Source organism: Polistes canadensis, unplaced genomic scaffold (genome assembly GCF_001313835.1).
Source record: "Polistes canadensis isolate GaletaPanama2010 unplaced genomic scaffold, ASM131383v1 scaffold_82, whole genome shotgun sequence".
Lineage (NCBI taxonomy): Eukaryota > Metazoa > Arthropoda > Insecta > Hymenoptera > Vespidae > Polistes > Polistes canadensis.
This window is the reverse complement of record NW_014569629.1, coordinates 145,709-159,554: the sequence shown is the minus strand read 5'-3', so window position 1 is coordinate 159,554 and position 13,846 is coordinate 145,709. Positions and strand designations below refer to the sequence as shown.

Genomic DNA, 13,846 nt, shown 5'->3' with positions numbered 1-13,846 from the left:
GAAATATAATTAGAAAAGAATAATAAATAAATAAATAAATAAATAAAAAAAAAAAGTAAATATCAGTATAGAAATCATTGAGTTTATCATCGTAACGTAAATGACAACGAGATAAGAGTGTGATTCTAAAATAAATATATATAAAAAAATAATAAAAAAAGAGTAGATGTGAAGGTAGATAGAATTGCATTGCTCTTTACAAAAAAAAGAAAAAAAAAGAAAGATATGAGCATTAGAAAGCTCGTGAATTAACACACATCACTGATCACGTATATCCTAATGTCGTTATAAGGGTTTATAATACTACACGAAGAAAGAAGATATACTGCTGCGTTAATGTCGTAGTAATACTTCCTGGTTATCTTAGGGTGATTTCGAAACCCCAGGTTACTTTTAAGTAACTTTTTAATTCCATCTTATCTCTTCTTTTTTATTTTTTTTTTTATTTTAAGTATCTTACAATTAGTCTCTTTTTATTTTGCAAACGTCGTTCGAGTAACGGAAATGCGGGATTAAAGGAAGGGTTGTTGGTCTCGTAAAAGTTGCCGATCCAAAAAAAGAACAGAACTGCTATACATTTTATATACCTAATATTTTGTTTTTCTATATATAAATAAAACATTAGCATCTAATAATAATAATAATTGCAAATGATTATTAATACAGTATACACGAAACATTGTAAACAAAATATAGAATGTAAAAGTTAAAAGTAAAACAAATTTAAAATAAAAATAATAATAAACAAGTTTTTCTTATATTCGATTGGAACGAGAGTTGTTCGCGATTATAGATAATAATAATAATAATAATAATAATAATTAAATGACACGATACGATAATAAGGATTATGAATAGATTGTCTTTCAATGTATAAAACTCTCTGGCTACTCCCCTTGTCTCGAGAAAGAAAGAAAGAGAGAACAAAAAAATAAAAGAAAAAAAATACAGAGGGGGAGGAGGGGGGCTTGGGAGAGGGGAGGAGGTGAAGAAAGGTTCGTAAATTCGTCGATAAGACTTTCCACTTGAAAAGTCGCGCGTCTGCGATGCACTCGAGCGTTACTTTTTGTTACCTATTCTTAAGAGCGAGAAAAAGTAACAGAGAAAGAAAGAGAGAGAGAGAGAAAGAGAGACACGCAACTACAACCGGGGTAGTACTTCGTAGTACCGTATTAATTAAAACTTTACGAGCGTACTTGAAAACCTTGCCTCGTCCGTCCTGACCGGATCCGTTCCTAAAGAATTACTCGAAATTCGTCGTCGGTGAGAAACTGAATCTTGAGACGAAGATGAACAAGAATAAAAATAACAACGAAAAATCATTCCTATCTCGATAAGAAAAAAAAAAAACGGACAATAATTAAATAAACGAATCGTACAAATATTCTCATCGAACACGTGGCTTGATTTGAAAGAAGTCGAGAATCCAACGTAGAAACGATTATTTTCTATTCGTTTTTTCTTTTCTTTTTTTTGGGGGGGGGAGGAGGAACTGAAGGAAGCACGAAACTTTTCTGACCCATTCTGTAGAGCGTACAATTTGCAATAAAAAAAAAAGAAAATAATCGTAAATTCGTGCATATTGATTTCTCTCTTTCACTGAATGAATGAACAAGGACACGTAAAACTTTGTAACATAGTTACGTCTAGACATGGTTTTGAATAAAATTCTAAACTCTCATAGAGATCAAAATTCTAAACCATCTGGTATCCTACCTGGAAAAATAAATGGAGAACTAAAAATGAAACGTAAGACTCCTTGCCCCCTCCCAACCTCCCATCTCACCCCAACCCCCATTGTACAGATGCTTTTCTTTCAATTCAGGTCGAAGTTATTCTCGTAGATGATAGAGCTCGAACTATGCAGGTAAGAACTAACTGACATATTAGACAAGAAGACGTTTCCCCATTTAACAATAGGAATCTATTCGTGGAATGGAAGGATAGATTGGATTAGATCTTTTGAATTATTTTCATGGAATTTGTTCTTTTTTTTGCCGACATCCCTTCTATGAAAATATATAACTGACCATTAAGAAATCAGAAGGAAAGTTATACCAGTAATGGATACTTTCCATTATGGAATTCTATGGGATGGGAATTAGGATTTTTTTTATATTTTTTTAGATATTTATCGGCATTCTTATTTATAACAATTATATCACTAAATTGAATCTCTAAAGAAAAAAAAAGAAAAAAAAAAAAAGGAAAAATAAGAAAGATGAAAAAGGGAATTGTACAAATTGGGGGAACGTGTTAACCATCTAGTTTCTGTAGTCTTCTAATCCTTCACAAGAATATATATATATACAATTTGTTCGAAGTCACGAATCCTTCGAAGATAGAGGAATAAGAAAGATTAAGAGAAAGATCTAAGTGACATCGTTAGATATTCCCTACGAAAATGTAACAATTCGAGAGAAATGGTGTTGATGAGATTTAAATACAAAAAAAAGAAAAAGAAAAGTCCGAAAAAAATTCCCAAAGTTTGTCAGCACAAACCCTTCATTTTTTCGATGCTCCTTATTTCATCAAGGCGATGACATTTTTTTTTTCTTCTTCTTTTTTCCGAATAAAATAAGAAAAAAATTATTCCCAGCCCGAAAATTAACGACGCGTAAACTGCAAACGTTAACAAAAGTGAATAAAGGAAAATGAAGGGATGGAAGGAAGGAAAAGGGATGAAAAAGTGATGCCGAGGTCGAGTACACGCCGAAATGTTAGCGAACATTACCGACGTTGGATACGGGACTTAACGACTCCCAATTTTTTCTTTTTTTTCTTTCTTTCTTATCCACCTTTACCGCCACCACCACCACCACCACCACCACCATCAGTACCAGCCCCCATCCCCCTCGTCATCAACATCTACCTTTACCTCAAGTCTCCATTTTCTTTTTCTACTTAACTTTAACACCTTACCACCTCCTCTAAAAGTTTTTAGGTGAAACCTTCTTCTCCTACACCGAGTGCTACAACGTTAGGTTGAAAAAGTAAAGAAAAGAAAGGTATGCAAAGGTCGACGATCCTAAAATTACGGGGATGAAAAATCTCGATAGGCGACGGCCAACGTTGTAATGACTTCGGGTAATTACCAAGTAAATGCAACGTACGAGATAAAGAAGATGAGAGAGATAGAAGGATACATAGATAGATAAAGAGAGAGAGAGAGAGAGAGAATGGTTGGATAAGTTCCAAGAGACTACTTGCAACTTCCGCTTTGCCAAGGTGTTATGAAAATTAGCTCCATAGTACGAGTCTGGTTATCTTTTCTCGAAAAGATATATCTATTTATGTTATATTTCGGCAGATAATAAATATAAATGATATATATAATTAATTATTGTATTTTTTCTCTATCATTAAAAGAATATAAATTTTTTATTGGATTGTGGAATGGATTGTATTCGAAAAATAAAAAAAATATAACAAAAGTATTAACCAATAATTATATTAATTGGAAATTGTGAAAATTTGTGTTCATAAACGTTGCGAAAAAAAAAATGAGATCTATAATAGAAATAGAAAAAATGAAAATATAATGTAAGTAAAGATATTCATAAAATAAGATAATTAATTAACTGTCACGCGATTACCAATACGTGATTATCTTAAAAAAGAAAAATAATATTACGTACATGTTAAAAAAGAAAAATATTAACGATTAATAAAATGATGACACAACTCGTGAAAGTATTCATCCGCGGTGCGCACGTGTTTAATAGAAAATGCATGGAAATAAAATAAGTATATAAATAAATAAATAAATAAATAAAGAAGAAGAAGAAGAAGAAGAAAGATGAAGAAATAAAAGGTCGATGATTAACGAGCGAGGATTAGCTTCGCGTTGGTTTATATGACAGGTGACAAGAGGGCGGACACAGCATCCTCTTAATTCCATATCCAAGCGACGATTAAATCCGAACTATTCGATTATCTCACCAAAGTCTGGACGTTAAAGCTCCATTAAACTGTCGATTTTCTTAAGTGGACAATCTTTTTCTATTTTTTTTTTTTTTTCTCTTTCTCTCGAGACATTCAACCTTTCGGTAGTAAGAAAAAAATTTCTTTTTTTTTTTTTTTTTTTTTTTTAAAAGAAGAAGAAGAACCATTTTCTTTTTTCACGTCAACCCAGTCCTGGGGTCTTTATTGTTAGATCGAATTATTACATTGACATTGACATATTCTAATTCGAGGAAAAATTTGTATTCTAAACACTCGTTCAATATTAAATANNNNTTTCTCTTTCTCTCGAGACATTCAACCTTTCGGTAGTAAGAAAAAATTTTTTTTTTTTTTTTTTTTTTTTTTTCAAGAAGAAGAAGAAGAACCATTTTCTTCTTTCACGTCAACCCAGTCGTCGGGTCTTTATTGTTAGATCGAATTATTACATTGACATTGACATATTCTAATTCGAGGAAAAATTTGTATTCTAAACACTCGTTCAATATTAAATATAAATTTAAAAATGATGTAGAAAAGAAAAAAAGAAGAAAAAAAAAGTAATTTATAGAAAATGAATGTTGAGATCTTACAAAAGAAACAAATCGTAATTACACGAAACGTCTATTCGAGAAAAAAAGTTTGAAAGGTGATATAAATAAAATGATTACCTTCTGGTAATTGGTCGAAGAAATAATCTGACTCTTAAATCGAATAAATAAAAAATGTATGGATGAATAATTAATAATTTCGCGGAAAGCAGTGTTACGATTCGAAGAAAAAAAAATTAAAATATGATAGAAAAAGAAGAAAAAAAACGAAATGATTACATTGACGCGTCATAGCTCCGAGAAAAATTGATCCAATTTTCAAATGGAATAAATCATAGATTAAAAAAGAAGAAATTAATTTAGAGAAAATATATTCTCATCTGTTATCGAGAAAAAGATAGAGATAATGAACAAACGATACCGTTTAAAACAATTTCACGGAAAATAACGTTTCGAATCATAATAAAAATGATATTATTACATTGGCGGCTTTCATTGTTCTAGAAAAGAAAATTAATCAAAATTCTTAATTCGATAGATCAAAAAACAAAAAGAAGAAGATCTCAAAAAACGATCTATAGAAAATTAATTCACCTCTAATGGGAAAGAGAATGGATAATAACGATCTTTTGAAATTTCACGGAAGGCAACGTTTAACGTTGCTAAGAAAAAATAAAATAAAAGGGTGATACGAAAAGGTAAGAAAGAGAAAAAAAACAAAGTATACGAAAAATATAAGAAGAAGAATAAGAATAAAAATAAGAATGAGAAGAAGAAGAAGAGAAAGGTGAGCTGTGAGCTGTGAAAGCAAGCGTATGGATATCGGACTGACGGCAGTCACAATGGGTTCACCATGGGCGGTCTAAACTCGACTTATGATAAAAAAAAGAAAGAGAGAGAGAGGGAATCATGGGAATGGTCCAATGGAATTTAACACCTTTGCCATCGAAATAGCAAAAAACGTTGCTCCGAACACCGCAGAAAAAGGTAAGGGTTCGACCAATTTACATATTATTTTATAAATTATTATTCACCGTGACCAATCTCTTCTTTCATTCTCTCTCTCTCTCTCTCTCTCTCTTATCCGATTGGTTTGCAAAGAAAATTGAGGTCAATCGTTGATAGGATAAAAGAAAAAGTAAAATGATTTGTTTTTTTTTTATTTTTCACGAGTTTTGGCTGGCAATAGATTGGAACTTCAAAATAAGTCGTTCGTTTGCCAAAAATGTAAGATAGTTTCGAACAAATCGATGCCGATTAGTTTGTCAAAGTTTAGTCTTCCTAAATGGAAATCGATGTTGTCGAAGAGAAAGAGAGAGAAAGAGATTAAATAAATACTGCAAATGATTTTACATTTTAAATAAATTAAACCGTAAACGAAAAAAAAAAAAACAGAAAAAAAAGTTTCGATTCAACACGATAAACGAATTATTATCAAAATATTAAATTCGTTACGTGTTTTCTAACGAACTACGAAATAGTAACGTACTTAATTTTCAAACAAATATCAAAAGTAAACAAGTGAATTGGATGTTTGATAGAAAAAGAAATCTAAATTGAACGAACAAAAATCGTTGCAAATGAAAATGTGAAAACAAATAAAACGACAAAAAATCTCGTATATATATATATATAAATAAATTATCTCGAATTAATTTTCTATCTGTACGATGAGAAACGCACGTATTCTTTCGCGAATATATATTCCATGATAAATAGGGGAAAAAAAAAAATAAAAAAACGAAAACGGGGGGGGTAAGGGAGAAACGTTTTTGGAAATAAAATCTCAACTGCGACACAGTTTATTCTTTTCCGGTATAAAAGCAGGAAGAAGAGATGTACGGAGTAGGAGGAGGAGGAGGAGGAGGAGGAAAGAAAAATTGTGTTTACTCGTCTAATGCATCGATGGAAAAGAAATTCGAGAAGAGGTAAGAGCATAGCAAGGGAAAAAGAGAGAGAGAAAGAATATGGCAGACGATTTGAAAGCACGCGCGATAAATTATTCCCGGTTTCCTTTGTCCGCAACGTGCTTGCGGACCTTTTAAACTTGGATTTAGTATTTTCAATAGCAAAGCCTCGGAGTATTCGCGATAGAGAAATGAACGCGTGTATATTCCCTTCCTGCCCAACCCCCATCTAACTCCCCCCCATTCCTCACTCCCTTCCTCCTCCTCCTCCTCCTCCTCCTCTTTTCTACCCTGACAAAACCACCACCATTCCAACGTTTAAATCGTCAGAAAATCTACGGAATATTTGTATTTATCACGATTCGCTCGAACGCGGATATAAATTGCATTTAAACGTTACTTTTCTGCAAGAGCGTAAATCTTACAGCACACGCAGGGGAGAAAAAGAGGGAGATGGGGAGAGGGAGGGGGAAGGAGGGAGTTGGAGAGAAAAAGAAAGAGAGAGAGAGAGAGAGAGAGAGAGAAGCGCATTAAAATTTACGTTTACCGCGAGTTCTTGCGATTCCCACATTTCATGGTTTGTTTCTTTTTCTTCATTTTTAATATGTATGTAAGTACATTTGCTAAGGTATATATTTGAGTTACGGTTCAACGAAAATCGACACACCGAGTTACCGAGTAAATTCGTTATCGTCGTAGTTCGTGTTCTTTAGTTATTTTTATTATTATCGTCTATTTTTTTGTTTTTTCCTCCTCCTTCTAAAGAATGTTCCAAGTATTTAACACAGTACAGGTATTTTCGATATAAATTTGATATTAAATTCGATGAAAAGTGAATGTATTTAACGCGATATCTGAGACACATAGTTCGAATTAAGATAATTCATTTTTAACGAGTGAAATATCTAAAAGATTAAGAAATTTATCGAAGTATATAATAAATTAGAAGAAAAGGTGAACACGTTTATTATTATCAGACGATATATATATATATTTAAAAAGTCTATAATCTTCGTATTAAAATATAGAAAAATACGTATTATCACGAATGAAGTCTATCTATTTTCGATAATAGAAAACAGATGAAATGCATTTAACAAAAATAAATAATATTCCAATTAAGATAAATATAAATAGATATTTTGTTGATCCGAATGAAATATCTCGTGGATAAAAGTATCACTCAACCTTTTCAACCGTGTCGTTGACACGTTTCCAATACCGTAATACTGAAAGAGTAAAAGAGAAAAAAAGAAGAAAAAAAAGAAAAGGTAAGAGGGAGAGATAAGTGTTCGATTAATGGTTGCGTTTCTCGTCAAGAAAATCTCAGATTACTAGGTAAACCGATTCATCCGAAGTTAGAGGAAAGCGTTAGACCGTGGAAACAAAATTTCGTTTTAAAACAAGATTCAGCACTTAAACGTCGGCACCGTCATGCGTCGTAATCGAGCTGTTAGCGAATAACCAACACATGCACCGACAAACCATACACACACACATAGAGACACATACAGAACGGTTTTGGTAACTCACCAAAATTTATCTTCCGTACTAAACTTTCGAGATTTTCGCTTTTGAAACATTTCTCTTAAATACAAGTTAGCCAAGCACCCCCTCACCCCTCCACCTCACCCATCCAATCCTTACTTCTTTTGTTAAATCTACTTTACCTTCGGCAATCTTAACGACGCAATCGAGTAAACAATTTGTTCGTCTTTTAGAAGGAAAGAAGACGAGTTTGTAAAAGCGTTAAAAAAAGACGAGTTCTCTATTCTTATTTGTCATTTCCTTTTTATTACGAACAGAGAAAGAGAGAGAGAGAGAAATTGAATGATGTTTGCGATTGATACAACATATACGAGGAAAACGACAACACGATCGATCGATCAGATCGAATCGAATCAATTGATCGGAAGATTTGCATTGACAAACGTGTATCCTTTTTTCCAGAAAAGAAAATGCACAAATAACGTTAAAGTGTGTGTTAACATTCTATTTCTATGAAAAAAGAAAAAAACAATAAAAATAATTGAATTATCAATATTCTTATCCAAAAATATATTAATATATAAGTCTCAAAGGGAATTATAGACGGTTAATAAATCTAATGAACAATTTATTTATAACTAGTTGTACGTTTCGTCCCTTACTGAGGACTTCATCAGCAACTTGATCATTTACAGTTCACGTGTCAATACATATTATCTTTTTTACAGAGTCATACATTTCAATAAAACTTAACATATTACAATACAATTTGATCCTAAAACAACTTATCTTATCACACGTAATCATATACTGAACTGTAAATGATCAAGTTGCTGATGAAGTCCCCAGTAAGGGACGAAACGTACAACTAAGTCAAAATAAATTGTTCATTAGATTTATTAACCGTCTATAATTCCCTTTGAGACTTATATATTAATAAAAATAATTTATATTTTTATATTAAATGCGATGCGCGAAAGATACCACTGACACAAGGCTTCCTTTCTATTTATATTAATTGTATGTAGAGAAGAAGAAAATAAAAATGAAGAAAATAAATATAAAATATGAAAGTAATCGAAGATATATATGTGTACTTATGCGAAGTTGATCTTTCAAGATCGATCGATCGATCGATCGGTCGATCTATCGTATGAGGTAAAAGACAAAGTATTTTCTTTACTATGATAAAGAAAAAAAAGAAAGTTTGATCGTGAGATTGGCGGTGATTAATCGAAGAAAATAGATAACAACGTAGCGTATTAAACTCAATCAGAATGTTTGATCCACGCGACGATATGTATACTAACTTATTCTAAGCATGCACGCGCATGTGCTTGGCTCTCTTTCTTTTTACTTTTTTTTTTAATGTATCATTCTTTTTATCTTTTAAATGACTCTTTATACTTCGATGTATTAGAAAATTGATCGATGATTTTGTTCGAACATGTGTATGTCGTTTCTGATCATTTCTAAATGAACGCATCTCATTTTTCAATTGATCTTTTATAATCCTTTTCTTATTTGCTTTTTCTTTTTCTTTTTGTTTTTTTTGGGAAAAGAGATTATTAATCACTAATATAATTAATTATAAATGTGTATAAAAAGTGAATTGATAGATTTTAATTTATTTTTCAGATCGTAAAACAAATCTAGAAATTTGTTAACCCATTTTGGATATATTAAGAGCTTACGTATCTAATTAATACACTTTTAATTCAAATTAATTCAATTCTCTATTAATAAATTTAAATTTCTCTCATTACCACAGTTACTTTAATTTCTTTTTATTATTATTATTATTATTATACTACCAAGATTTATATATTATTATATCAAAATGACGAATGAATTTTACGAATAAAAGTTTCAATTTTCCCGAAAGCAAGGAAAAAAATACTTTCCAATTAGTTCCGTTGGAGAGAAAAATGATTAAAAAGTAAACCGAGATGTTACGTAGTCTAGAATTTTGTCGGTCCCAATTTGGATACTAAACGTAATTTGAATAAACTTCTCCGTAAAAATAATTTAAAAAAAAAAAACAAGAAAAAAATAAAATAAAATAAATGAAGTGAAGAAAGATACAAAAAAAAGAAAAATAATAATAAAATAAAAAAAAAGAAATAAAGATGGACGCGACTGGTACCTATTCGTTGGGGGCTGCGAATGAAAGCGCGACGGATCGCGTGCATACGCAAACACAAAATACATATTTACACACACATATATATATATATATATATAAAAAAATACACGTTCCACGCGTACGAGCGAGAAAAAAAAAGCCGCGAGTACCGAGATTTAAAAAGCTATTCTGCCAACGTAAAAGACCGTGAAAGATAAAACGCGAAGAGAAAAAAGGGGGAGGAAAAAAAGGAAGAAAATAAAAAAGCAACGGTGGTTGGTCGTCGTCAAATGACAAGTGTCAATACCACGCACGTTCTCTCTTTCTCTATGTACGTACACACACACACATATATAAATACATGCATACATACACATAGGATAGAGAAGAGCATGGGTCTCGTTGCCTTTGTCACCTGTCGTTTCAACGATCGAAGCTCGTTCTCGCACGCGCCTTCAAACTCACCCCCCCCCATTCACCCCTTTGCTGCTCCCTCCCCTCCCCTTCACCCCATCTACACACCTACTTAGTTCCTTGTGAAAACATAACAAAAAAACAAAGAGACGGAGAAGCAGCAGCAACAGCAACAGCAGAAGCAACGAGAACCGTTCTATAAAAAACTTCGACGCCATGACACTTTATCTCACTCTACCTCAAGCTTTTTTTTTTCCTTTCTTTCTTTATTTCTTTCTTGTTTCTCACGCGCGTTTAACACGAGAGAGAGAGAATTAGTCAAATAATAAGAATATTATTCTAAGATTTTTTATTCTCGATTTTGTAATAATATTTGAACACGGAAATGCAAATAAATTAAAAAAAAAAAAAAAAAAAAAAAAAAAAAAAAAAAAAAAAAGTTATTTTTGGCAAAGAATTGAAAAAGATGGCATAGAATGAATTGTAAAAAGTATAGTTCAGTAACGAGGAAGATTATGATACTGATCAAAAATATATATTTGAATGTTATTACAATATAATGTGTAAGTGTTGGTAAATGATAATATTTCATTTTTTTTTTATTTTTTTTTTTTTTTTCTAAATCCTGTAAGAATCTTTATTGAATTGAAGTATTTGCTGTTCCGAAATGTATATATTGTCTGGACATTTTAAAACTGTAATAAATTGTAAGAATTAATTCGTCGAATTCGCGTCAAGCATTTAAAGCGACAACGAAATATTATTTAATTTTTTTTTCTTTAAAACACATATCTCTCGGCCGATAATTTTTGTTGTATTTATTATCCAACTCTATCGCGCGGCAATGAAAATAAATTTTACCGTGCGTTACAAAATATCCAACCGCAACTTTAAAATGAAAATAAATTACAACTAGAAACTTAAGGAAAAGTTATTTGTTTTCACGATCGCGCGCGAGTTCGAAAGATATAACAAATTGAAATTTAAATTACTGTAAAAAACGAATTAAAACAAAAAAAAAGAAAAACAAAACAAAAAACAAAAAGAAAGGAGAGAGAAAAAAATGTATAATATTTTTATATCACATATCACCGACCGAATAAATTAAAAACGAGAACAGTAAATAAATATAATACGATTAACATCGAATACCGATTAAAATATAAGAAATAGATATATTTACTGTGTGTGTGTGTGTGTGTGTGTGTGATATAATTAAAAAACAATATTTTTCTAACGAGAACGAACAAATCTATATTAAAAAAGAACCCTTAAGAAAGAAATAATGAAAATAGGAATATGGCGAGTTCGCGTGACACCCTGTAAAAACCTTCTCGAACAATGGTTTCGTGTAGGTTTTTTTTTTTTTCTTCCTTTTTTTTTTTAATACTTTTTGTTTTCCCCCATTTCATTTTATTTTTCGTGTTCCCAAAGAATGAGAGACCGGCCTTCTTTTAGTCTTACATACAACAACGTAAAAGCACCTACCGCGGTTTTGACACCGGATCGTTTATCTTCCGACGGTTTACGATTACTCGAGAGCAAACCAAATCTTACCATTCTCGACATACACGATACGACTTAATACACACTACCACCAATATATATATATAAATATATATACAAGTAAATATATATGTATATATATACTTATGTACTTATTTACTTTACTTACACGCTCGACCAAGTATAAGCTGAGAAAAAGAAAGTTTTCTCTCTCTAATGTTAGATACTCTTTCTTTCTCACATTCGTGCTCTCGATCGCGCCATTTGAATTGAAAACAATCGAATCACGATTAAAATTCCACTTTTCGCGTACGACCTTGCACGTTGAGTTGTTTTTGTTTTAAAAAAAAAAAGAAAAGAACATGATTGCATTACAATTATATACGTGCTTGGTGGTTTCATTAAAATTTTGTAATAGTTTGTTTAATGTAATGAAATATTGGAATGGTTAATTAAAAATCATAGAAATATAATTAAATACGTTTACTTGGTAAATTAACTAAATTAAGACTACTAAACGAGACTAACCTAAAAATACGAAAGTGTCGTATTTGGCGCGGCAAAACTTTTATACTCGCTTACCTTCGACCGTTTTATTCAACGAATTCCCCTTCTTCTTCTTCTACTTCTTGTTCTTTTTCTTCTTCTTCTTCTTATTCTTCTTCTTCTATACTCTTATCTTCTTTTTCCTTGGCTGCTTTTGCTATTACCAAATCTTCCTTCTAAGAAAAACTTCCTCGAACTTTCCTCGTATCTTCGACGATGGGTGATGATGGTGTACTTCGTTTTCGCGCTCTTTGTAAACTAATAGCTGACGCTGAATAACACGAGAGAAAGAGAGAGAGAGAAAGAGAGAGAGAGAGTGTAAGAGGGGAGAAGAAAAAGGGCGGCAATAATTCAAATTAAATACCCCCAAAAGAAGAAGAAGAAGAAATAATAATAATAATAATACAATTATTATACGATCAATTACAAAATTTCAAAATGTTCTAACAAATCGCGAATGAAAAAAAACAGAGAGAGAGAGAGAGAGAGAGAGAGTGTGTGTGTGAAAGTTAAAAAAAAGAAATAATGGCTAACGCGAGTTTTTTTAAAATGATAAACGAATAAAATATTTCGAATGATTTAATTTAATATCGCGAAATATGACAAGATGAATGTCTGTGTATATATATATAAAGATAATCAAGTTAAATGTTAAATATTCTAGGAGCTACGAACCGACCGCTACGGCGGTCGCGGCGAGACTGAACGGAATTTGAAAACGTTCCAGCCTGGAAACAGCTGCTCCTATCGCTGGCAGCGCCGAACAACTACGCTGGTCAACCTAAGTCGCATCATGGTGCACGGCAAACCGTGTACTATACTACAGAGTGCCAAGTGCATCTGTCTTTTAAATTCTTTCTTACCTTTTTCCATCGTCAACCATCCACACGTCCTCTTTATTTCAACCATATTCATCTTATTCTCTCTTATAGTATATAAGAAGACTATGAAAGATCCTTAAACTCTTGACTCTCGAACCCTTCATCTCATTTCTCGACCCTACAAATATATGAGAGAGACACGGAACTCTCATTTTTAACTTTTATCATTTTTTGTATTCTCGAAGGATAGATAATGTTATTTCAATATGTTTTATTCGTTTAAATATATTATTTAATATACAAGATATATTATATGATAGTAAATGTGATTAATTATATATATATATATATATATATATATCGAAATAATTTGTTTATATTCAATTTTGAATTTAGAGACAAATAAATTGAAAAATTTGTCGAGTATTTGGACACTTGACTGAACTTGATATTATTATATCAGCGATATTTGAAACATAGTAGCAGGTAAATACTCTCCGATATATTCAAGAAAGTACAATTGAACAATTTAATATATTTCAAAAT

The 13,846-nt window shown here is 31.5% G+C and overlaps 1 protein-coding gene across 3 annotated transcripts in view; it reads right to left on the bottom strand.

Annotated features, from left to right (window-relative positions):
* LOC106786803 (extracellular sulfatase SULF-1 homolog) overlaps nucleotides 1-13,173 on the bottom strand; it is a 73,690-nt gene extending 60,517 nt beyond the window's left edge. For 2 of the 3 annotated variants that reach the window (XM_014748580.1, XM_014748582.1), the window contains exon 1: nucleotides 12,516-12,834. The gene's annotated coding sequence lies outside the window, so the exon portion shown is untranslated. Of the gene's footprint in view, nucleotides 1-12,515; nucleotides 12,835-13,154 lie in introns of those variants that run through there. The other variant, XM_014748581.1, reaches the window with a different exon arrangement.
* Nucleotides 13,174-13,846: the final 673 nt, after the last annotated feature.